At 35.5% G+C, this 23840-nt stretch overlaps 1 protein-coding gene across 1 annotated transcript in view; it reads left to right on the forward strand.

Annotated features, from left to right (window-relative positions):
• Positions 1–23840, forward strand: part of NRG3 (neuregulin 3) — a 406497-nt gene that overhangs the window by 262572 nt on the left and 120085 nt on the right. The gene's annotated exons all lie outside the window — the stretch shown is intronic.

The following is a 23840-nucleotide window of genomic DNA, read 5'->3' on the forward strand; positions in this document are numbered from 1 at the left end:
CATTTTATAAATAAAATTGAAATAACTCCTGCTCTAACTTGTATATTGCAGCTGCAGCTGGGTGGGTCTGTTTCTCAAACTCTGAGCAAATTTTTTGAGCTTTTCTGGACAATTTCATATGTGACGTGATGACTATGGGTAAATTGTGGGTAGTGAAATCTCTGGACACAAGTAATGTTTTTATTGATTATATGACTGCTATTAATCCTTTGTCCAAGGGTGACTTGCAATTCAACTGTTGTCCCCAATAAGTGTAATTTTACTGTCTTTGGAGGATCTGTTCCTGACTTGTGTTGCTTTAAGGGAGCTACAAGCATAGCTGGGTTTAGAAAAGGCAAATAAGTGAACAGTAAAGCAGAGTCCATAGTCAGTTACACAAATCAAAGCACCCAGAAGCCTTTTTATTAAAGATACAGGTTTTGCTGATCACTTTAAAACCAGGACATAAAGAATGGAAATAACTTTTCACAGAATTATATTTTCCTATTTCTCTCTGACTGAAAAACAGTCATACATTACGGGGAAAAAAAAAAAAAAGCAGCCCCATCCCAAAACCTTTCTATTTTTACATCCTCACCAAGTTTCAGGCTCAATCACATTCAAATTAGCCTTCTGTTATCATGACATTTGAATTTATTCCTTTTATATGTATTCCAGACTTGCATTTGTATTTTGCTCTGTTCTTGCATAAAATACCCCACTCTGGTTCTTTGATTAATTGATTAATTTGCTTTGTAAAGTTCTTTGACATCCTGAGGTGAAAGTCTCTATAGAATTTGTAAGTTCAGTTTGTCAGTTTAGGGGAAATAATGTAGGAAGGAAGCAGTAAAGGGACAGTAAATCACATTATCATTTGCCTGGCTCATGCTGACAGGATTTCAAAGAATAATGATCCATCAAATAGAGTTGATTGTGCTTTGGCCTGCAGTGAGAAAGTTTCTAGTGCCATTTGCTTTTCAGTCAAGTACCTCACTTAACCTCTATCACCAATTTTTCCTGTTTACTAATCTTCCAAGTTATATATTAATCATAGTAATACAGTGTTACAGAATTAATGTATTAGTACTAATGAATTCATTGTCACATGCAAAGCTTCAGTCAAAGCAAGTCTGAAACCTAAGCTTCAGACTGTACTTTTAATCTTTAAGGTCTGAGCTTCAATGTCCAAATGTTTTAAAGACCATTCTTTTATTGTTATTTACTAGTAGCTTAGTTAAATAATTTAATTTGATCCACATGCCTGTCTGTATTTCAGCAAGGCAGAATTCCCATTTTTAGCTTATAGTAAACTCAAATCTCATTTGAGTGTCAATTGGCTTTTCTCCTATGAGATTTTGTCAAAGTAATTGAAGATGCATATCTTTCTCCCAAGATGATAAAAAAAAAAAAAAAAAAAAAAAAAAAAAAAAAACACTCAAATCTTGTCTTCAGCTGTGAGGTTTTCTTTTCAGCTACATTTGGTTAGATATGTAAGGTCCTCAAATGAAAAACAAAATAAATTTTAAAGAAAATGCACAGAGAGTCTAGTATACGCAGGTGATGAGAGCACAGTCAATTGGCATCACCCATCTGTTAGTAACAAATACTTAAGTGACCTCTGTCTGCAGTAGCAATATAGTGGAAGGCAAAGCAGGTCAAACTGAAGTATTTCCTAACGTGGTGGTGGAAGATGCAGTTTACAGGTCTCAAAATAGTTGTTGATTGTGGCAGAAATAGGAAAAATAAACTCTAGGTAGATGTGCAATTTCTAGAATGTGTTACTGCCATGTTGTAGGAAATGAGTCTCATCTGCGCTATTCGAAGTTTCCTTTACAGGAGCATTGCTTTTTGTAAGTGTGTTTGAACAGGGATGAAGGTTGGTCTCACTTGCAATCATGGTCTGTGTTCTCTTTAGATTTCTTGCTCTCTAAGATGGTATTATTCTGCCAAAATAAACTTTAATTGGACATAAGCTAGTGCAACCATTGACTTTGCCCCAGATAAATTGTTTGATGGATAAAATGATATAAATTACAGAAATGGTGTTTATTTCTCTTTGTTATGGATAGTAGTTTATGATTATGAGTAAAACATGGGTACCTCTATCCTTAAAGATTAATGGCTATTAAAAATAAAGTTGGTACTTCAGCCACTCTGTAAAAACAGACTATTTCCTGATGAATTTAATTTTTTTCATTACTTCCTTAATACAGAAGAAAAAACAAAACAAAACAAAAAAAAAACCTTGTAATTAATATAATAATAACAGAAGAAACACATAACGTAAAACTTCATAATATTAATCTTAGCTGCTTGCTGAACTTCACATGGCATTTGTTTTTCAGAACTACAATGGCTTAATAACAGTCATACTAAACTTCAGTGTTTAAAATACCTTTTCAAAATATGCATGATGGAAAAATGTTTAAATGTTGTGAGGGCTGTCCATTTCAGTTAGTTACAAAATAGTTATGATTTTTGAAAACTATTAAAGCAAAACACTCAAGGCTTTCTAGTGGTCTTTCAATTTCTCTTTTGTCAACTGTTTATAGTTACTAACATATCTACTCTGTAATAAATGAAGCATAGATTCAAGGTAAGCCAAGTAAATCATGAACATATCCAACAGCAATATCATTGAAGTAAAAGTAGCATTATTGTACAGGACATGTTTAAATTGTTTTTTTCCTCTTGTTTTTAGGTGGGAATAATACTCAGAAAATTCATGTTGTAGCATAATTTCCCTTGTACTGCAGAGATTCCAGAAAAGTAAGGTTTGGGTTTTTTGTGATCTTTGACAAATTCTGTGAGATATCGTAATTATTTGAGATAAGACAAACCTATCCATTTCAGATCAGAATTTTGAAATCTCCAAAACTGATTCTAAGATTGTGGCTAACTGAACTACAGAAATAGAAGTCAGCTCTGACATTTAGGTGAAAGTACATTTTTAGACGCTGAAGGCTCCCAAAAGCTGTAATTTCAAGAGCTAGATTATGTTTCCTTATGAAACAGATCCTCTCTCATTATCACGTGATGATTTTTGAGAGGCAAAAGGTAACAATTAGTCACAGAGTTGGTAAAGAGAGTTTAGAGCTCTGATTTTCAAACCTCCTGGCTCTTATTTGTGGACTGTATTTTCAGCCACACACTAAATGGCTGGACAGATGGTGCTTTGGGATAGCTGGCAGAGAGATGCAGTTGCCCTTGCACAAAGCTCTGCAGAGGAGCAGTAGCAAGGACAGTTACTGATGCCATTTTGAAGGAGGGGTCTGTACCTCAGTCTTTCTAAGGGAAATCCAGACAGGCCATCCAGTCTCTTACATGCCTTCACTCCTGCCTGCTTACTCTGGATTACAGGTTAGGACTTAGTTTATGGGATGCAATTTGCCAAGGAAGACAGCCTTTTTTTATTGGGCAGGATAAGACTTATCAGATGGCTGATCCACCATTCTAGCTGAGGGAAGGGAGGAAGGATGAGGAAAGAGGAGCCTTGCTGGGCTTCCTTTGAATGCATTTCAAGGGACCAAGAGACAAGCAGGATTTCTTCTTTCCAGTGTGATCAAAATATTTGAAGAGAAAAGGGCTCTCTTTTTCCATATGTCCATATTGTTGTTAGGGAGCTTCATTTAATTGCTGCTAATGTAGAAGGCAGGAGTGATTCTCAGTGACGAAGCATATCCACGGTACTTTGTCCTTCACTGCTGCGGGGGCGCTCTGTCATGGCTGGACTTCTGCGCCTCCTTCTTGCTGTGCTGAGGCTTTTCAGTGGCATGTAGGAAATCTCAGTTTGTCATAACTTGATGTTCAGAGTGACTCTTGCCACTGTGTTACTAAATTGAAATTTGGTATTGTGTATATGCATGTGCGAAACAAATGGTATGTGGCAGTGGTGGAACTGGAAACTGAGCCTACTAACTTCTCAGTTGCAGAACTGGAAAAGATCATGCTTCCAGTCATTTTTTATTTATTTTTTGATAAATTGATTGTTCTAAAGACAACTCATTTCCCAAACAAGAAAGAAGTGGCTTAAATTGTGTATTATGGTTTCTAGATGTATTTTAGCCCACGCTCTAAATTACTTTTTAATCTGTGTCCAAACTCCAGAGCACCCCGCGAATCTGTAGCGGTGTTATTAGCAGGTGGCTGCCAGTGAGCAAACCCAGAGCAATAAAAATGTCTGTTACTGACAGAAACAGCCCCACAGAGATTCAGTATTCATCAGAAAACTGAAGGTAGATTTAGTCACTTGAAATGTACAGTCTATTGCTTTTGCCTGAACCAAACAACAAAAGGAGACTTACCTAATTAAAGATTAATTTTATTCTTTCTTCATTCACTTTGCCTTTCCATTTAAAAGTGATCAGTCCTTTATGCACTCAACAACAGAGTGGTCAAGGCTGAAATTTTAATGATATCACTCACAGAGCAAAATGTTTAATTTGGTATTGCTGATAGTTCAGGGTCTTAATCGTGTACCGTTGCACTCAGACATAAGTGCTACAGTATTTCGTTCAGACTTGCCAAATGAAGCATGTGTTTTACAGTCTTACAGTTGCTTTTGCTTCTTTTTTTCTCCCTTTTTTTTTTTTTGGTGGAATTTGCTGGGTGTTTTTTTACAGGTATGTGATTCCTGTGTTGTTTCTACCTCTACGTGATGTATGTGTTGTTAATGGTTACATTTGTATTTGGATTTACAGACTGTTTCCTCTTGTTTATCTTTGCATTTTCATAATGTTAGCAGTTGATTCATTCCGTAAGTTTTTTTTTCTTTTTTTTCTGAGTGAAAAGTAGGGCTTAAGTGATGAGTGTTTCACAAGATGGTCCTTTGAGCAGAGTTGGATTTGATCAACTGTTTTCAGCCATCTCGCTTTTTCCTGCCAAGGTTATAGAAGCATGAAATCTGTACTAAATGTTTGTATTATACTAGTTGATTACATCATATCTTCATTTAAAAGCCTTTTCTGTTGTCCTAGTTTAATCAATAGTGTTAAATATTCTTTGAAGAAAAAGAAAAAATATATATATATTGTTCTTGCAGAAAGTTAAGCTGCCCAATATGATAACCTGTCTGAGCTGAGGCATAAGCTCACCAGTGTGGCTGTAAATGAACCTTGATTTTATCAGCAGGAATGCAGTAGGAGGTTAATAAAATCAGTAATGAAGACCTCTTATGCAAATCACAGAATTAAAACTTTGAGCTGCTATTGTGGTCATGGTGGAGAAAAAGATGTGGTAAGGCAGGAACGCCATAACCTGGAAAACCAACTTGTACTTACTTCGTCATATAATCATCTCTTACATTGACGATTTCTAACATTGTTATATGGTGTGCTGTCTAACTTAAAAGGTACATATTACATCTACGGTAATTTTTCTCAGGCCCAACAGTGAGATCAGTAGCATTTAGAGGAGCTTCTGGGCTGCAGTAAACAGGCTGTTAGAATAGGTTTTCCACTGAAACTCGCTCAAGGAGCAGATTGGCATAGCACAGGGCTGTAGTGAATATGGAATCAGTGTAAGCCCCATCTTCAAGTTCACCCACCATCTCTTTTACCAGACAGAGGCAGAGGTGAACGGGGTCATCACTCTGCACGGAGCACAGGCCAAGCATCCCCCCACTGAATTCATGCCCCTGTGCTTCATGCCCATCACCACTGCCACTTGAAATTATCTGAAAACATGATCACTTTGCCAGGTCCTTTGTCTGATGATTTTGTGCTTATTTCTGTAACAAACAGACAAGATGCAACTGGCTAATTAAACTAGTCATGGCTGACATCAAGCAGATTTTTTGTGTCAGTTCTCCATGTATTATCCATGATCATCAGTCTGACTGTAAGCGGGAGGCAGAAGTATGTTTCCAGTTGTGTATCGTACTAGAACTGTGTGTTACTTCTCTCAGAAATACAAAATGAGGGGGAACTGTTGAGATACTGTAGTTACTGTTGAATGGAAACTGGATCTTAGTGTCAGACATGTTTATAATGCCAACAAATTTGTCTTTGCATTCTTGGGCTTGCCCTGGCTTGTAGCTGTGTTACAGCTCTCTTTCTGTGCTGAATTCAGTGTCTCTCACTTTAACTGTCATTTAGAGTCGGTTTTATTTCAATCTATACCAGTCTTTGTTTCTGTTTCAGTTTTGGAACCACTGGATTGACTGATCTTTGTGGGAGGGGGAAAGAGTGTTGAGGAATAAGTGATTTCTTATCATCTTAAGTGAAAGGTTTCTTGCTAAGAGACTCCTCTATTAGTTGTTTTAGTGAAAGTTTTCTGTTTTACTTTTAATATCAGTTTGTTTTTTCATGTAGGGAACTAACTTAAAAAAAAAAAAGTCCTACTGAAAGCATTTAACAGCTATTTTTAAAAAATAATAATAATCAAAAATTCTAAATAGAATAGAAATATAGAAATTATAAGATTGTGGATGTGTTTGGGCAATTAATGACAGCAAAAATGTGCCCTTTTGTATAAGCTTAGAGAAAAACATCCAAACATGATGAGGCACAAATGGCAGTTTTCTAATGAAATTAAAATGCTTGCAAGCGGACATACATCAGAGTCAAAATTTTTGAGCCCTCTCTTAGTCTGAGGTAAAAAAAAAAAAATAAATAAGAAAGGTATGTAGCAAAACTGTAAATAAGAGATTGGAAATAAGGTGGATTTGGGGGAATATTAGTTAAATTTTGCAAATCTTATATACCTATTTTCTTGACGTTTGATGAACAAAATAAGATCTAGGATGGATCTGTTGCACGGGACATATGTTTTGTTTTGATATATTCTTACGTGGTATGTAGTCATAGTAGTGCAATGGCAATTGGGATATTTAATGCAGTATATATCAGTTTTCCAGTTTATTTAATATAAAGAAAGGGCTTTGCAGGAGCCAAGCTGTTCTTTTTATTTTTTTGTAGAAAGCACTTATGTGGAATGAGTGGGATGGAAAATCTGAGGTTAAAGACCTTGAAGATTGGTTTCATAGACTTTGGAAATTTGATTTCTGCATATAGGCATTTCTGAATACCAACTAACCTATTTCATGAAAGATTTCTTTTGCTTGGGTTGTACTGCCTTAGTTGTTCAGAGGCCACAGTTATGTAACTGATTTAGATAGCTTGCATGATCCTTTTTGTTTTTCATTAATGCTGTCCTAGATACTTCTCAGCTAAAAAAGAATTCTATCTATCTGCAGCTCAAAATATTTGACAATTGTTTTTACATTGATTACTCTCTTTGTATGTCAAAATGGATTCCTCTTTGTTCTTTTTTCTTCAAAGTGCAGATTTTGATTCTTTGTACTTTCATTTCTTATGTATTTTCTTTCACCTCATTTCACTTCACTGATACCGTTTCAAATACAATTTCCCCCATTTTATTAACTCATCACCCATTTCCAATCCCTATGCTCTGTTGAGGTGTGTGCCTCCTCGTGTGCACTTACGCTCACCAAAGAAGCTTATTTCTAGTTTTTCTTCCTCTGATTATTGAATGTCACAGAACCATTCTTCTTCCCATGTGATGCAAAAGCTGATTTAATGTCAGAAAGCTGATGATCAGCATTAACATTTTCTTTTTTTATTAAAATTGTGAATGCTTGCAACTACAACCAAATATTTGATTAAAATAGAGTTTTTCACTGACTTAAAAAAAAAAAAAAAAGACAAAAAAAAAGTACAATATGCTGATGTGTGAGTATTTATCCTTTTTTTTTCCCAATAAGAAAGTGTGTCATCTTTCTCATTTGACATAAGGTCACCTAATGTATTTATTCTGATATGCATTTTGTGAAATAAATAGATAAGATAGATTTAAAACTTACTGTCAGAGAACAAGAATTAGAATTTCCTAGCGGCAGTGGTTGCTGAATGGAAACTAACTGCAAGAGCGAATAACCTAGAATTGGAACAAGTTGCCTTCAGTAAATCTCTTTTAAATATTTGTTGAACTGTAAACAATAGTTGCTAAACTGAGGGGAGAGTTACTTTATTTTCCATAGTGGTAGATTATTTTCAACATTTCTATATAGAAAAACCTTTCCATTCTGTTTTATAAACCTTGTACCAATATTCGGATATATTTGTGCAATAGAGAACTTAAAGAAATTTACTGGAAAGAAGAAATTGATTCCTTTTGTAGTGTTGCCATTATTTTCTACATAATTTTATGCAAGCAATTTCTTTTTTATTCCAATATAATAGTTTCACTGTACAAAGCAAAATTTTTATATAATTTTCTCCTTCAGAGCTATAAAATGATTTATTAACCAGAGTTGTATTTTTTTTTTTTCTAATTGTACCTCAATACAGATGATGTTTTGGGGAGTCTGTAACTCAGGAGCCAAAGACAAATCTCCCTTCAGAGAGGAAATACACAAATTGTCTGTCCTGATCGCAAGTTTCCATAGGCTCTTTATCTGTCCATTTCTCTTCTAAGACACCTACTAAGTTTTGCCATGCTCTTTATTATGAAAGCTTAGGTTATTATTTGTATTAAAAAAAAAAAAAACTCAGTAACCTTTTTTTTCCCAAATAAGCTCAACAAAGATGAAAAGCTCATCTTATCAAGGCAGAAGACCTGAGCAACTTTACTTACTATAATCTGAGAGGCAGCACTTAATGAAGCTAAAATACGAATAGTTACTTCCACATAATGAAAGTTTTAATCAGTATGTCCAGTGCTATTACATAAAATACTTTGCAGAAATCCAGATATACAATATGCTTTATTATATAGATTTCTAATATTGAAAAGGATTATCCTGCCAGGATGCAGGATATTCTGTGGAGAGAAAGGAAAAAAAAATCTCTTGAGTCTTTTATCAGTCTTGACATATAAAGGAGTCTGCATAGTTACTTCATGTGAGAACATTCTCATTTTCTTGATCAGGTACACAGGTTGTAAATGTTACATCACTCCAAACTCAAGGTACTGTTGCTTCAACTATAACATCTCTTTACATGGTTATAGAACTTTGTGACCACGAATTGTATTTCTCAGTTCACCCGTTCTATCCTCTTAATGCAGGTTGGGGTGGGACATTTGGAAAAACATAGTTCCCAGCTGGAGAAAGGGTGTTAACTAATTGCACATAGATTACTTGCTAGGTATATTAACTTGTTTTTGTTATCAGTACAGTTTGTGTACTCAGTGATAACCAAAAGGTATGAGATAGATATTTTCTAGACCTACCTGCTCTGAGGCTCATCAGTCCCTATATGTTGTGTGCAATGCCGATATATAGGTCAGCAGAGAATAGATGAGAGGATAAAGATGCAATCAGAGGGCAAAATGTCTCTTTTTTTTTTTTTTAATTAAGATTTAAAAGCAGCAAGCATTTTTTTTTTTTTTAATAGCTGTGTACTGATAAAAAGGCAACTATCCTTAAGGCATGGATGTACCTATCTGAAAACCATAAGAGGTTTCTTTCCAAACATGCGTTAGTATTCATACACAATTTTTCCCCTTTGCGTATTCTCCTAGATGAAAGATTTTCCCAAGAAACAAAATCCATCATAATGCTTTGGCTGATAATGCTATTATAGTTAGGAATGGTGATTCGTTTAATATCTGAAACATTGGTTATAAACATGTGCAGACCGGGGAAAATCTTATACTTGCATGTTATAGATAGTATAATCCACATAGCTCTGCAAAGAAAGATGTGTATGTCCCATTCCTGATGAGGTAGGTTTCTGCCAGAATTCTGATTCAGGCTGTAGTGTTCATGAAGGCAGAACACAGCCATAAATTACCCAAAAGTGTGCCAAAGGATCTATCCTTACTTCTAGGATGGAAAGCATGGTTTATAAGGGGGAGGAGGAGTTGTATTTTTCAAAGGCTGTTAATTTTTTAGCCCAACTTTTCCCTTTTGGAAGAGGAATCTGGCTGCTTTTCATAATGTGCATCCATGAACACTCAACTCATTCACAGAATAAAAAGATAAAATGTGTAAAACATACTCATGACATTAGGGGTAGCATACAGTCTATGACAAATCTAATTGCACATTGCTGAAAAGCTTGTTTTATTTTCAATGAACGTGCATTATATCACCAAATGTACCTTCTATAGAAGCAATTATTTATCGAATGTTTCCTGATAAAATTACAGAGGTTTAGCAATATCCATCAAATTACCAGTGCGTTTCATTGGTACTTTAAAGTGATAATCTATAGAAATTGATCAAAGCAGTGATGGGAAATATTTACACCAAATATTTTATAGCCAAATGACATCTTATTTCAGATTTAAAATGAGAATATTTTGGATGCTCTGAATTACCATGAGTCTGTGTTGTCAATGAAAACATAAGTTATTCAAGCATTTCTTTTATTTGGGATTAAATAATTCTTCTAAAGTCATTTTTATGTGCTTCACATTGTAGAGATGCTAAAATCAAATCAATCTCTTGTAGTGACAAAGATTTTACATTATGAAAACTTTGGTTTCTTGTACGCTTCTGGGACCTGATGGAAAATAATCTTTTGGGAAATCAAACAGGGACTTGGACGTGATTCTTAGAGTAGGCTAAGATTGACATAAAGCTCTCATTATTTGCCAGGAAGTCTGAGTGTCTGCTTTTTGTCAAAGGGCTACAAGCACATTCAATTTAATGTTACTTCTGCCAAATGTGATCATTTAATTTTCTTGTAAATAAACTGTGATTAGCTTTCTATCACCAGCCTTAGTCAAATCAATCTAACACAGTTCTGTGAAGGTGCCTCCAGGTTCTTTGTACCTTGATCGTACAGCTCCCTTAATAAAATTTAGAGAGAGAAGGTTGTTTGCAATTTTGTCTTGCAGAGTAAATTGTGAGTGCTTTTTCCCTATGAAGTGTTTTCTTCAAGTAAAAAAAAATAATTAAAAAAAAATACAGTGCAGGATAAAGTATTTTTATATGTTTGACTAAGGAAATTGAGAGTACAAGATTTCTCAGTTCATTCTTGTATCTTTTCCAATCTTAATGGTATTGAAATGTATATATATATGAATATATATTCATACATATATCAATATATATTCATATATATATAAATATGACAGATAGTTGTAAAATTCATTTTGATCTGCTGTAGAGAAAGGTATTGCTTTTGCTATGGGGAAAAATGCCAATTTAATATTAACTATTCAGCCTATACATATTGTATAATCTCAAGATAATTATCATCACATTCCAGTGTGCAAAGCTCTGCTGTAATCTAGAGGAGTTTTAGCTGGCTTGGGTCTCAGGTGAGATTCTAGGGAGATACTGAAACAGGTGAGTTCTCATCTGGTTTTAGTCTTCCACTGTTGCCAGTTTGATTTGCATTCAGTTTTCATTTTGCCTTCAATTTTCATTTAAATTTCTCTCTAGTTAGAAAAAAATATATAGCGCAGCGTATATACAGAGAAATATATTTATATATATATTTTTTTTTTTCCTAAATAGGCTTCGCACTTTTAATTTGTATGTAGCACAAGTATTTTTTTTTTGAAAATAGCAAGCAAAAAATAGTTTTTGCTTGCTATTATGGCCAGAGACATGTATCAATACAATATTTCATCTTCTGTCTCTTATTAATGGTAGAATTTAGGGCATATCTACCAGGTATTTTCTTACGTGAGAGGAGTTCATGTTAGCTCTTTCTAAGGCTAATTTATCCAGATTATTTATCCAGAAATTATATAAATATATAATGGTCCTATCTTTGACATTCAAATATATATGTCATTTTAATAATTGACTTGCTATCCCACTGGCTATCACTGTTTTGATATTATTGGGACAGTTAAATTGTCATAGAATTTAGAAATAAATATCAAAGCCATAGGAAATCACTGAAATGGGTGAAACGGGTATTCAAGCAGCTAAATCAATAAAATGGCTACTGAGGAGGGGAAAAAAAAGTCTCCAGTGAGGCACTTATTTTCTTTCTCTTCTATTATCCAAACTGAGACTTTAGGCTTTGAAGAACCCATAAGATCAGCTTTTTGCAATTGACTTATTAGACGACTCTCTACAATTCTTTTAGTACAAAAATATAGTTAAATTAATAATTTAACCCGGGGGGAAGGGGGGGGGGGGGTGTTCCCAAACCCAGAATCTAGGTGAAACTTCTGAGTTTAGGACTTCTGATTCAAAACTTCGAAGACAATGGTGAAACATATAATATCATTTATTGCAGACTTTTTTCTACAAAATAGAATTTTAAAATAGGAATATCCTTCCTAAATCAGGGTCTTGGAAAAGGGGAGTAAACAGCAAAGTGTGGGTAAGCAAGTGATATTTTTAGAGTAGCAAAGGAGAACCCTGCTGTGCAGGTTTATTTCATCATGATTCCAGGTCAGTGCTGAGATGGGGAGGAGAAAAACTTACTCTGTTTAAGGTGGTGATCACCTTCTGACAAGACTTAGCTAACAGGGATTGCTGTAATGACATTGGCTACCAAAGGAATACAGATTAATTTAAAACAGCAAGAAAGAAAAATCTGGGAATAACAGTCAATAAAGTTATCTGGAAGAGGTTTTATTTGTGTGTGTGTGTGGTTAAGCAATGTTATCTTTGTGCTAAACACACATTTGTGTATATCCACACTGAATTTCCAAAGGAATAATGGTCTGCAAATTTTTCAGTGCTGAAAAGAGGGAGGGAGGTTAGCTGACTGCAACTTTTTTTTTTTCTTTTTTTTTTTTTCATTCAAAACTTGAATATGTTCTTAAAAAGTGTTACGAATATACACTTTCATTACTTGAAATGGGTGGCTAGTTTGCTATCCAGGCCTGTTTGCAACATGTCCCTCTGGGACTGGTTGAGATGGTTCGTAGCCCATGACACAGCTGGCAGTGGAGCATGCTTCACTCACTTTGAGATTTCTTTTAAGAATAAACTGTTTTATGAAAGTCAGCCAGCTGTGCAACCCTCAGTCGATTACACCAAAAAATCATTCTGACGGGTGTAATCATGCTTTCCACCTTTATTCGATATTAATATTTTTAATAGTCTTACTGTCTGTGTGTGTATAATAAATGTGTAACTATAGCTTGTTTCTGGATGTAAGCCTTTATGATAAAAAAGCTGGTGACACTAATTCTTGCACCTCCAGTGAGCCCCAGGGACATGATGTTTATATAATGTGACATTTTAATTTAATGTAACATGAGCAAATGTTTCTGTTGCCGAAGGATGCAAAAAGTGATGAAAAACATTCTCAAAAAAAAAAAAAAAAAAAAAAAAAAAAAAAAGCACAGGTTTTGTAAACAAAAGGTTTTACAAACTGTTGCAGAATTTGTAGGAAAGTTCTTTGACTGTGCTTGCACTCTGTGCTGAAGGTGCTCTGAGAAATTCTTTTGCAGCCCAAACAAGTGTATTCCTTTGACCTGTTTTATGCATGTATTTGTGTTGATACCAACTCCACCTAGTCAGTTCCCAAAACCTTAAAATTGCAGTCGTCATGTGTCTTTGAATGTTTGAAGCCGGGCGGTGTCAGCTCAATCCATTTTCAATCAATACAGCTAGGATTTCAGTTAAAACAAGCAAAAGAGTCTCTCTCTCTCTCTTTTTTTTTTTTTTTTTTTTTTTTCTTCCCTATGACAGTGTTACCGTCTAAGCACTGGAAAGTGACTAAGGTCAGAGAAAAGGATTTTCTTTTATTTGCATAAGGGTAAATAGAATATAAAACACAAATATTAAGAGCATAGGTTATTTCCTAGGATATTTTTTTTTTTTTTTTTTTAACCAGAAGAAAATTCAGAAATATGTAAGGAAATAGCTATGAACTAGAGTCCTATATTAAGTCAGAAAAGTCGTTTTTTTGGGGAAGCTTTTTTTTTTTTTTTGCCCAACAGTGTAGAGAGAGTAGATAACTGAGAATGTGATGTCAGGGAAGTTATCCACCCAGCCCTCTCAGAAATCACTTAAGTTTGGGTGTCTGAGTGCTCCCACTGAAACTTGACACTAGAAATTAACCGTGTTTAAGTGCTTGCCTGGGGCAAGGAAATAAGCTCAGAGGCTTACAGGGATCAGCCTCTGAGGATGTGCCAGTTCTGTTGACTGTGTTAGACATTCAAGTATTTTATCTCTGAAAATCAAGATTATTGTTCAGATGCATAAAAGTTGGGGGGTTGGTTGTGTTGTTTTGTTCTGGTGTTTTAGAAGAACAAATTTTAAACCATAATCTTGGGAATTTAAGTGATTTTGAATATTTGAAGAAGATATTTAAGTAAGTCCTTTAGGGTCAGTAAGAAGAAGTATTTAAGGACTGATGAAAAATTCATATAGGCCATAGAATATCCAATTAATTATAAAAATTTTATTCTCAGCATTGGAGCAGTTACAGGATTTAAAAAAATATAGCAACATTTTTATGAATGTCTTTGAAAAATCATCTCATCTTACTAGTCTGAAGTTACACATTATGTTGTGCAATCTAACAGCTGCTCAGTTTTAAAATAGTTTGAAATGACAGCAGTCCTTTTTTGCTAGAGCATCCACAAGTGTACTAAAGTGCCACAGGATCTGTGTTTACAGAACATAGGTGCATAAAATGCAGACAATTAGGAAAATGCAGCGGGAGATGAAACAGTAAGCAGCACCACATTTCATGCATGTTTTATTTATAGTTGTGAAAATGGTGTTTACTGAGAGCTAAAGTTGGTGTGTATGCTGATAAAAAAAAAAAAAAAAAAAAAAAAAAAAAAAAAAAAAAACTGTTGAAGTACAAAACAGTGGAGAAAAAAATAAAAAAAGAGAGAGAGAGAGAAAGAAAATCCAACCAAGAGCCTTTTGTTCTCTCTGCATTTGCAGCTGCTTTCCTAAATTTGTTACTTGGTTTATGGAGAGACTGTGACTGACACAGAGGAGGAAGGGAGTCTGATGGTGCCAGCTCAACCTTTGCATTTTTATTGGATTTCAAAAACTTCAGAGAGGACAAATTAAGTCTCAATAATGGTCCTAGAGTTAGGGGAATAATTTATTCTGGGGCTTGGAACAGTCTTTGAGGCTAAAGCATCACAGCAGAAGACAGAAAGAGAAGGTGGGGGTTTGGGTGTGGGATTCCCCCTGTGCTGCTGGCCAGGTCCTTCAGATGCAGAATCAGAGTCATCTAGGTTGGAAGAGACCTCCAAAATCACCTAGTCCAACCTCTGACCTAATGCTAACAAGTCCTCCACTAAACCATATCACTAAGCTCTACATCTAAACGTGCCCACCTCTTGGGGATCTGCTCTGCTCAGGGCAGAGTGAGGAGTGGGATGGAAGGTCCCATTAAAGTTGTGGGTCTCTGCTATCCTTTCAGTTTTAGTCTTTGTTCCCCTGAGAGACACTTGTCCATTTTAGCTGCAGACTTTGAGTTAACAACAGTTGTCTTGGTGTGCCCAAAAGTTGAGAAGGCCATAGCATGAATTCTGCCTTGGAGTGGCCTGAGTAGCTGTGGCCCAAGTCTCTGCCTCTCAGCAAGGTCCTCTCAGGCTGCTCCTCAGGAAAGCTCTGAGGTGAAGAACTGGTTCCTTTCAAGAAGATTCTTACTTCTCAGTACATGTGGCTCAACATGTCCTTAGTTTCTTCTCTGCTGTAGCAAGGAAGTTTTATCATCTCACCAGATGGCCAGAAATCTTTAAACATGGATTTAATTAGCTGGAATCCTACCACCAGATGGCAGCTTTTGTGGTTATAGCAGTGAGGAGAACAGAATGCTTTAGGGACAGTGTCCTCAAATTGAGTTAGGCAAATGCTGGGTCATGTAGGGGTTACTTCAACATCTCTGGTGGGCTCGGGAAGGGAAGAGTAGGTGCTTAACTGATGGGAGTGCAGAAAGTCTTTAGAGATCTGGTGTTCTTCCTCCTGAGGATAATTGAGGTTATGCTGAGTGGCTGAGCAGGTGCTGTGGCTGGAAGTCAGCATGGGCTTTAACAGCTTTCGAAGTGTGGTAAGGAGTTGGGTATGAAAAACAGAGGTGCTTTATCCATTTTAGGCCAGCTGTAATTAGGTGAGCGATAACAATATGATACCTGATAAAACCAGGATGTTACCACATCCTGTCCACATCTGTTCATATACCCTTTCCTTCTGAATACCTGTGAATGGAAATGGAATGGACTATACATAAATATCCTGTCTTGCTGGAAATACAGGAGCAGCAGAAAGGCAACAGTGAATTCTGTTCTTCATGCATTGTTAAGGTAGATTGGATACTTGTGGACATTAGCCTACTGAAAAAAAAAAAAGAAAAAAAAAAAAGTAGGCCTTTGGCAGAGGTTGTTGAAAAATAGGTGCAAATGGAGTTTTATAAATGTTTGTATTGTACTGTTATCACTTCTGTTAGGTTTTTTCCAATAATGAATTAGTACAGACAGTGTTAGCTAGGTTTCAGAAAAATTTCCTGTTTTTTTTATAACCGTTTGCTATAAAGTACTTTCTCCAATCTGTTGCTTTGCCTCCCTCTCTGATTTAGCTTTTGTTTCCTCTTTTTTTTTTCTTGTCTCCCTATGGTGCAATATACTATATCAATCAAAGTGGGATAAAGAAGGTCAAAAGTCTTCAAATGTTTTCATTAAAAAAAACGAAAAAAAAAAAGATGAAACTATAATATAATCAGCTCACACGTGCTATTTCATTTATGACCTTTATTCTTTGGATTATAGCTCTAAGTGAGATGAGTTCCTTTTAAAGCAAAGATGATGAGACCAGACCTCAAGCTTTGGAGGACAGGGAGAAGAGAACTGTGTTTATATATAGATCCTAATCTTTCTTTAGCAAGTGAAGGAGCCTGTATGATTGATTTCCGTGACTCATTTGAGCACTTTATTTAGAAAGCATGGAATGTTGTTTTCAGATATGGAAATTTATTTTCCTCTCATTTGTCATAATGCTGAATGATTATCTGAACAATTATACTGGGCTTTAGGAAATATACTAGGCTTTAAACTTCACTAGAAATGATCAAATTTTGTTTGGTTACTTTTTTTGTTGTTTTTTTTTTTTTTTTTGGGGGGGGGGGAGGTTGTTTGTTTTTGTTATGTTTTCTTTTATTGTGGGAACTCTTGTAATTCTCAGAAATTGTTGGTTTGAGTTTTTTCCATTAGCACAAAATCGATGAGGTAGAAAGGGCACCCCTGAAGATCATCTATTCCAATCCCTTCTCAGATGGAATCAGCTACAGCTGGTTGTTCAGGGCTGTGTTCAGCTGGGGTTTGAGTATCTCAAACAAACAAACAAAATTATGTTTAAGGGGAATTTCCTGTATTTCAATTTGTTCTTTCACTGGGTATCACCGAGAAGAGTCTGGCTCTGCCTTCTTCAATCACCCCCACCAGACACTTGTGCACATCAATGATATCCTTCTTGAGCTTTATCTTCAAGCTAAACAATCCCAGGACTCTCAGGCTCTCCTCGTATGTCAGTTGTGCCAATCCTTTGATCACAGGTGCTTCTGTAACTTACTGGCTTTGTTGATGAAATTTCATATGCAGACTCTTCCAAGTGAGTAGAAATCACCTTTGAGAGTTGAAAGCTTGGATCAGTCTTGGCTACAATCAGGACGCTTCAGGTATATTACTTTTGAGGTAGGTTGTTAAAGCTGTAGAATGGAAGGGGATAAGAATTAATCCAATTTGTAAGAAAGGGGAAGGAGAAAAAAAAAAAAAAAAAACACTGATACCAGGGATTCTGTTTTTTCCCAAGTGTAACATGTGGTGAAATATAACTCCAGAAAGCTGGAGAGGAACTCCAGGAAGGTGCTGAAGACAGCAGTTCCTTCCTGTGGCTCTTCTATCGGTCATTCCTTCCACTGATTCCCTACTGTAGTACTGTGGGACTCAGGTTATTAACAGCCATAGATATGCAAAACTCTGCTAATTACTTGGAATGCTTTTCCTGACTCTGGTGGAATTTAAAGTAAAGTAAAAGAAAACCATTCTTCAGGATTGATGGATTTAATTTTCCATGATACAGCTTTAGAGATAGAAGCCTGTATATTAAGTTTTAAATCTTTGCAGGTTGAGTTTATTTAAATAAGGCATAATATTATATCTTTTATCTGGGAAAACATTTATGAAACCAAGAACATGGTTGTGTAGATTATATAGATGAACAATTTCCTTTCTTTTGAAAATGGTGTTTATGATTGCCATCAAAGGATGAGACTTGAAAAGAATAATTTGAAATTAAAAAAAAAAAAAAAGTATCTTTATCTTTCTAACTTTAAATTTAATGTAGATATCACAGAATCACAGAATTTCTAGGTTGGAAGAGACCTCAAGATCATCGAGTCCAACCTCTGACCTAAAACTAACAAGTCCTCCACTAAATATGCTTTGGAATACATTAAATGTATTCTAAAATTAATGTAACAATGTCATTTTCATATGTATTAGAAGCCTGCATTGTTTTACTTTTTTTTCAGTGTGTGTTTTTTTTGTATTGCATTTAATCTGTAATTAGGCTATTTGGTTTAAATGAAGTCAGGTGTTGACAGGCAAAATGACTTAGAACAAAGTTAAGTACTTACTTTTATGCATCAGATTATGTTAGCTTGAAACTTCAAAATACTAGCTTCTAGATCAGGTTTAACTTTACTTTTACCTCAAGTATATCTGAGTTTGTGTTATTTTTATTACAAACTCCAAAGGAACACTAGAACATAGATTTTTTTTTTTTTTTAAAAAAAGCATTTCAATAGTATAATCTTTAAAAAGTAAATTGAGCATATAAAAGGAAGTGACAGCAGTATGCATCTTCCTTAATGTTATTTTTAATACTTCAATGATGAACTATTGTGCTACCTTTATGTTAGTAGCACTGCTGTATCAATCTCTGTTGCATCTTTTTTTTCTTTTAATTTTACATTAATTCAAATGAAACCATTTCACCATAAATCCCATCTGAATGCTTAATGACTGTTCATTACAAAATAGGTTGAAAGGGATACTAGACTTAAGTGCAAATGATGTTTCTTTCCTTATAAATCTTGAACTCAAGCTCCTATGAGATAAAAGAGAGCTTTAAGCTGTAAATACATGGATTCCCCCACCTGCTTTAAGCTGGTTATTGTTTCAGTTTCTTTAAAGCATTCTTCATGGCCATGATTTGAGAAGCTTTCTTCACAACTAAGGAATTGGGAGGAATGTACTGGGGCTGGAGAACTGTGGTTTTGTAGTTATTCAAGTTAATGGCATAAGGCATTACTATGTTACCCAGTCTTATCTTTTATATGTAGAAATGGAGTAGCATAGCTAAAAAATATTTTTCTTTTACTCTATTTCAAAATATAACCCTTTCTTTGTATGTGAAATATGGATCATCTTCGATAGCATAGATTCAAAATTAAAGTTACCTTCTAGATCAGATGGTTTAAAGAGGTCCATTAAGGTCCATTAAGTGGTGGAGGTGGTGGAGGGGAGTAAAGGGACTGGTACTTCCAACAGTAAGAACTAACATACATAAGCAATAAGCAGAACATGCTCAGGATATTTTTCAGAGGGTTTTCTTCTGTTTAGAAACACACTTACTTGGTAAAAATAAATAAAATTGCTGAGCATCTTATTTCTAATAAATCTGAAAGGCAGTAAAGTCAACCAAAAAGGAAAAGGCTATTTTGTACTATTGGAAGAAGCTAGCCAGGTCATTTTTTATTTTCTGATCTGTTACTGACTAAAGAAAGTTAAAGGGATAAACATGTTTCACTGCAGGGCTGATCTAACTGTTGAATAATCAATTTATATATAATTGAGTTATTTTGCATAAAAGCAGAAATACCAGTAAGTAGCAGTGGTGTGAAAATAGCAAGGATAGCAATACATTATTTAGAATAGTCTGTAACAAAGGGAGTGAAAAGCTGTCCGAGCTAACATCAGATTTGCCAACTCACACCTCATAAAATAATTGCTGCATCATGAGAAACAGCTCTGGCTGCCAAATTTACCAAAAATCTCTGTAAATACGTGGGTAGTACGCTGTGATGAGCTGTATGCTAGTGTGCTATGATATAAATGGTATTTGAATAAGCAAGTATAACATTGCGCTTAAACCATAGGGCCTTTAGTTTCCAGCATGTCTGTAGAAGTGAGTGAGGTCTGGGGTGGGTTATCACAGTAGTGGCTGTCCTGGCAGTGAAGTGTAACTGATCTGTATCTCACAAAGGTACTAGGGCTATCTCTTTGACTTGTTGAAGACTGGATCAGATGCAGAACTGTATTGAGTGATTTGGGGGCATCCAGAGTGTACAGCTGACACTTAAAACTGTAGGAGCTGCAGGCTATGCTGCTGGCAGCAATGCTGGTGGGATGCTGTGCCCAACAGGCAGCCCCCAGTGGCTGCTCTGCTTGGCTGCGTGCCTCCGTCACAGCCTGCCCAGGTGGAAAACTGTACAGATTTCTCTTCAGGTTTTCTCCAAGCTGAACAGGAGAGTCTCACCTCTGGGTCTACTGGAATTAAGACTCTATAAAGGACAAGGAATGGTAAAGGCCTTGTAGCTGAAATGGTGGAGGTGCGTGTCTTAGACTACATGCCTGCGCTGGCCATCGCATATGTATTGTTTAGCCGATATCCACAATGTCTGCACTTATCATCCAGCCTCAGAGGTCATTCAGACAAGGCTTTCCTCCCTTTCTGGCATTCTGGGCTTCAAATGGTGAGGAGCTTTTTTATCACTGTGGAAAGAAAAGGTACTTTTTTTCCTGTTTCTAGAAAGGAGCTTATATCATGCATGACAGTGAACTAGAATGCTAAGCTTTGCTTTGTTGTTACTTGATGTTAATATTTTAAAAGTTAACTAAAACAAAAACAAAACAACAACAACAACAAAAAACAAACAGGGAATATCAAAATTTTCCTTATACCCAATGTTAGTGTGTCAGTTGGACAATGTAAGATTCTGCTTTGTGCAGACAATGACAAAGATATATCTTTATATTACCCATGTACCTTTAATAAATTACCACCTGCATGCTTTTCAATTATTGCATGCTTTTCAATTATTTATCCTCACAACATTCCAGCTGAAGTAAAGACTGCTGATCCTGCTATGCTGCTCTACGGAGGCAGACTGAGTGGTGAGGCTGTTACGTGCAGGGCTGAAGGTCATATTGAAGGAATCGGCATGGCTTCTGGAACAGAGCAGTTTAGCAGATGTTCTCTGCTCTCTTCCCCATAAAGAATTTATATTTGGTCTTTAGTATTTATTTTCTTTGAAATAAGAATGAATAAGATCAGAATGACCTTTTCTGCTCTTTTTGTGTGTATGTGATGGGAAAAATTTGGTAGTACTGTGTAGAGGTAGTACAAGCTGTGTAGCTATTATTTCACCTGAATTTGTAAGGGAAATATCAGAATCACATAGCTGAGTTCAGTTGATTTATGATTAGGAGTTCAAGAGAAGCAAATGTATTTCTCAAATTTCATAGGGATGTCTTATCAGAGACTAATTCTAATCTACAAAATGATCCTAAATGGAACTTAATGACTTTTCTGATTATCATCCTCAGCTGCCATTATTTTGAAAATGGAATCAAGCAAGTGTTGTATATGTATGACCAGTATTTTCTGGCAGCAAGCACATCAGATCAGTGCTGCCCGTTGGAGTTAACACTATGTAGTAGTAGTCCTTTTAAAGATTTTTCGTTGGCAGATGTGGCAGGGCGTGGGCGAATGTTCAAGCAACTTCTTACTTTTAAAAACATTACTGAGAGGAGATGCAAATTGTCAGCTGTAAGTCATAGTGTAGCAGGTCTTCTGTGAGGATGTTCTCTTCAGCAAATAGTTTTTCAGGCAGCTTCCACTCATTTGCTTGAATTTAAGCACTTTACATGCTTTAATGTAAGAGTCGGGCATTTTGCAGAGCTCAACTGCTCGAAAGGACTTAATCCTTCAATAGCGCTAACCTGGGTGTTAATATTGACACAAGTGTTGGGAGCTCCCCGTCTCTAATAATGTCGCTGTTTCTGCTACTGCTCTTACAGAAGCTGCAGAAAAAGACAGCAGATTAAAATGTTTCTGCCCATGAGTAGCCATGAAATACTATGCTCTGGATCCCTGTGCGTTACCACATAGCCAGCAGTGATAGTTGTGTCAACCAGAGAGCTGCTTTGCGTGTTGGGCAACAGTTGAAATGGCCACAGACCAACATAAACTTGCCCCTACTGCTGCATTTCATTTGGTTTGGGTATCTAGCCTACTTGGAGGTAATATATTGAAAACAGCTTTACAAATATTGACATCAGAAGTAAACGTTGTGCTTTCATCTCTGCTATCCATTTTTGAAAACATTCACCACCCTTATTAGAAATGTTTTCTATTAACACGATTTATTGTATTGGATCATTTTGATTTTAATTCAAAAGATATATACAGTTCTTCAAAATAATGTGTAATTTGTGTTCATCAGCATGGCTTCAACCATTTCAGTTATTTTTTGTTAATTAAGACTCTTTGAGAAATGGAGTTATTTTTAAATGTGGTCTGAGAAAACCTTACCCTTATTTTTTAAGCGTCATGAAATCCATGGGCTTTGGTGTGGTTCAGTCTTTCCTCTGAAGGAAATCCATATATCAGAAGTTTTGAAATTTTGTGTTGTAATATAAATTCATTCAAGAATATTTTATTGTTACTGAAAGACTTGGATTCATGTAAACAAGCCCTCCACAACTGATAGGCAGTGATGAACTACAAGAAGTGTTTGCAGGAAGTTATGAAGTAATAATTTTTAAAGATTCTTGAACAGAGCTGCAAAAAATCTAGCTCGAGCTGAATTTGTAGCATAGAATTGTGTTACTATTTACAGTTAATAAATTGACATTCCTTGTTTTCCATTAGAAAAGTTTCAGTTTTCTACAAATACAGAAGAATGTCACTAACATATCAGGTACTGTCAATAGTCAAATAGTATTGCTTGCAGTTGGTACACATCCTATAGTCTGAAATGCATTCATCCAAACTCTGCTAAATTACAAATAGATTGTATGTTAGTGACACTTGGTAAGCTTGCATTAACATTTTTGTGAGCAAAAATGCTAGAATTACTAGTACTTTTTAATGATATGGGCTCTTTTAAACCACAAGAAATTAATTAAGGCTTCTGATCAAGATTTCAGAGTGGAACAAAAGTGAGGTTCTTTTGCCTTGTTCTCTCTTTGTGTGTGTGTAAAACATAGTATGTTTTTTTTTTTGTTATTGTTATTTTGTTAGACATTTCATCTTCAATTAATGTTCCTCCTTATTTAGTGTAGTGAGGGTACCATATTGCTCCTGTGCAAGTCCACCTGAATTGTATCTGAATTGTATTTTATGTGGATGATGATGTAACTTTTTTTTTGTTTTGAGTGGTCCTGATCCTGTAGCTGTGGAGCTTTTCTTTTGCCACTAATCTAACAGGAGAGAGCAAAGTAAACTCAAAAAAAAAAAATAAAAACACAAGCACTAGTTGATTACTAACTGGAGTCACTGCTGTAATGTGAAGAAGGCAGTAGCTTCCTGTCCTCTGTAGGTGTTAAATCTAGATTTGCTCAATTGCTTCCCAACACTTTTTGTTGACTGGTATGCTATTTATCCATTAATAGGAGAGCTTTAGCTGCTAGTTCTATGCAAACTTTACATAATTACGTATACCGATGCCATAATGTCATTACAGTCCATACAGTTTTCTCTTCGTATGAAATTATACTACCAAAACTTGTTCGTAGTTGTTCCTGTATAATGGCTAGCAACTTGAAAAATTTGGAGTTTCTCAGCAACTTTAAATATCTCCACAAAATGGCTTGCTTGAATTTTAACAACACTTATTTTCTGGATTCTAAATTATACTTAATATGCTAGGAAGGAATTATTTTCAAAACTGTTTCTCTCTATTTGATCTTTGCTAGGCAATTACATTGCATGTCAGACTGTTCTT

The sequence above is a fragment of the Aythya marila genome (genome assembly GCF_965140915.1).
Source record: "Aythya marila genome assembly, chromosome: 7".
NCBI classification, from domain to species: Eukaryota; Metazoa; Chordata; class Aves; order Anseriformes; family Anatidae; genus Aythya; species Aythya marila.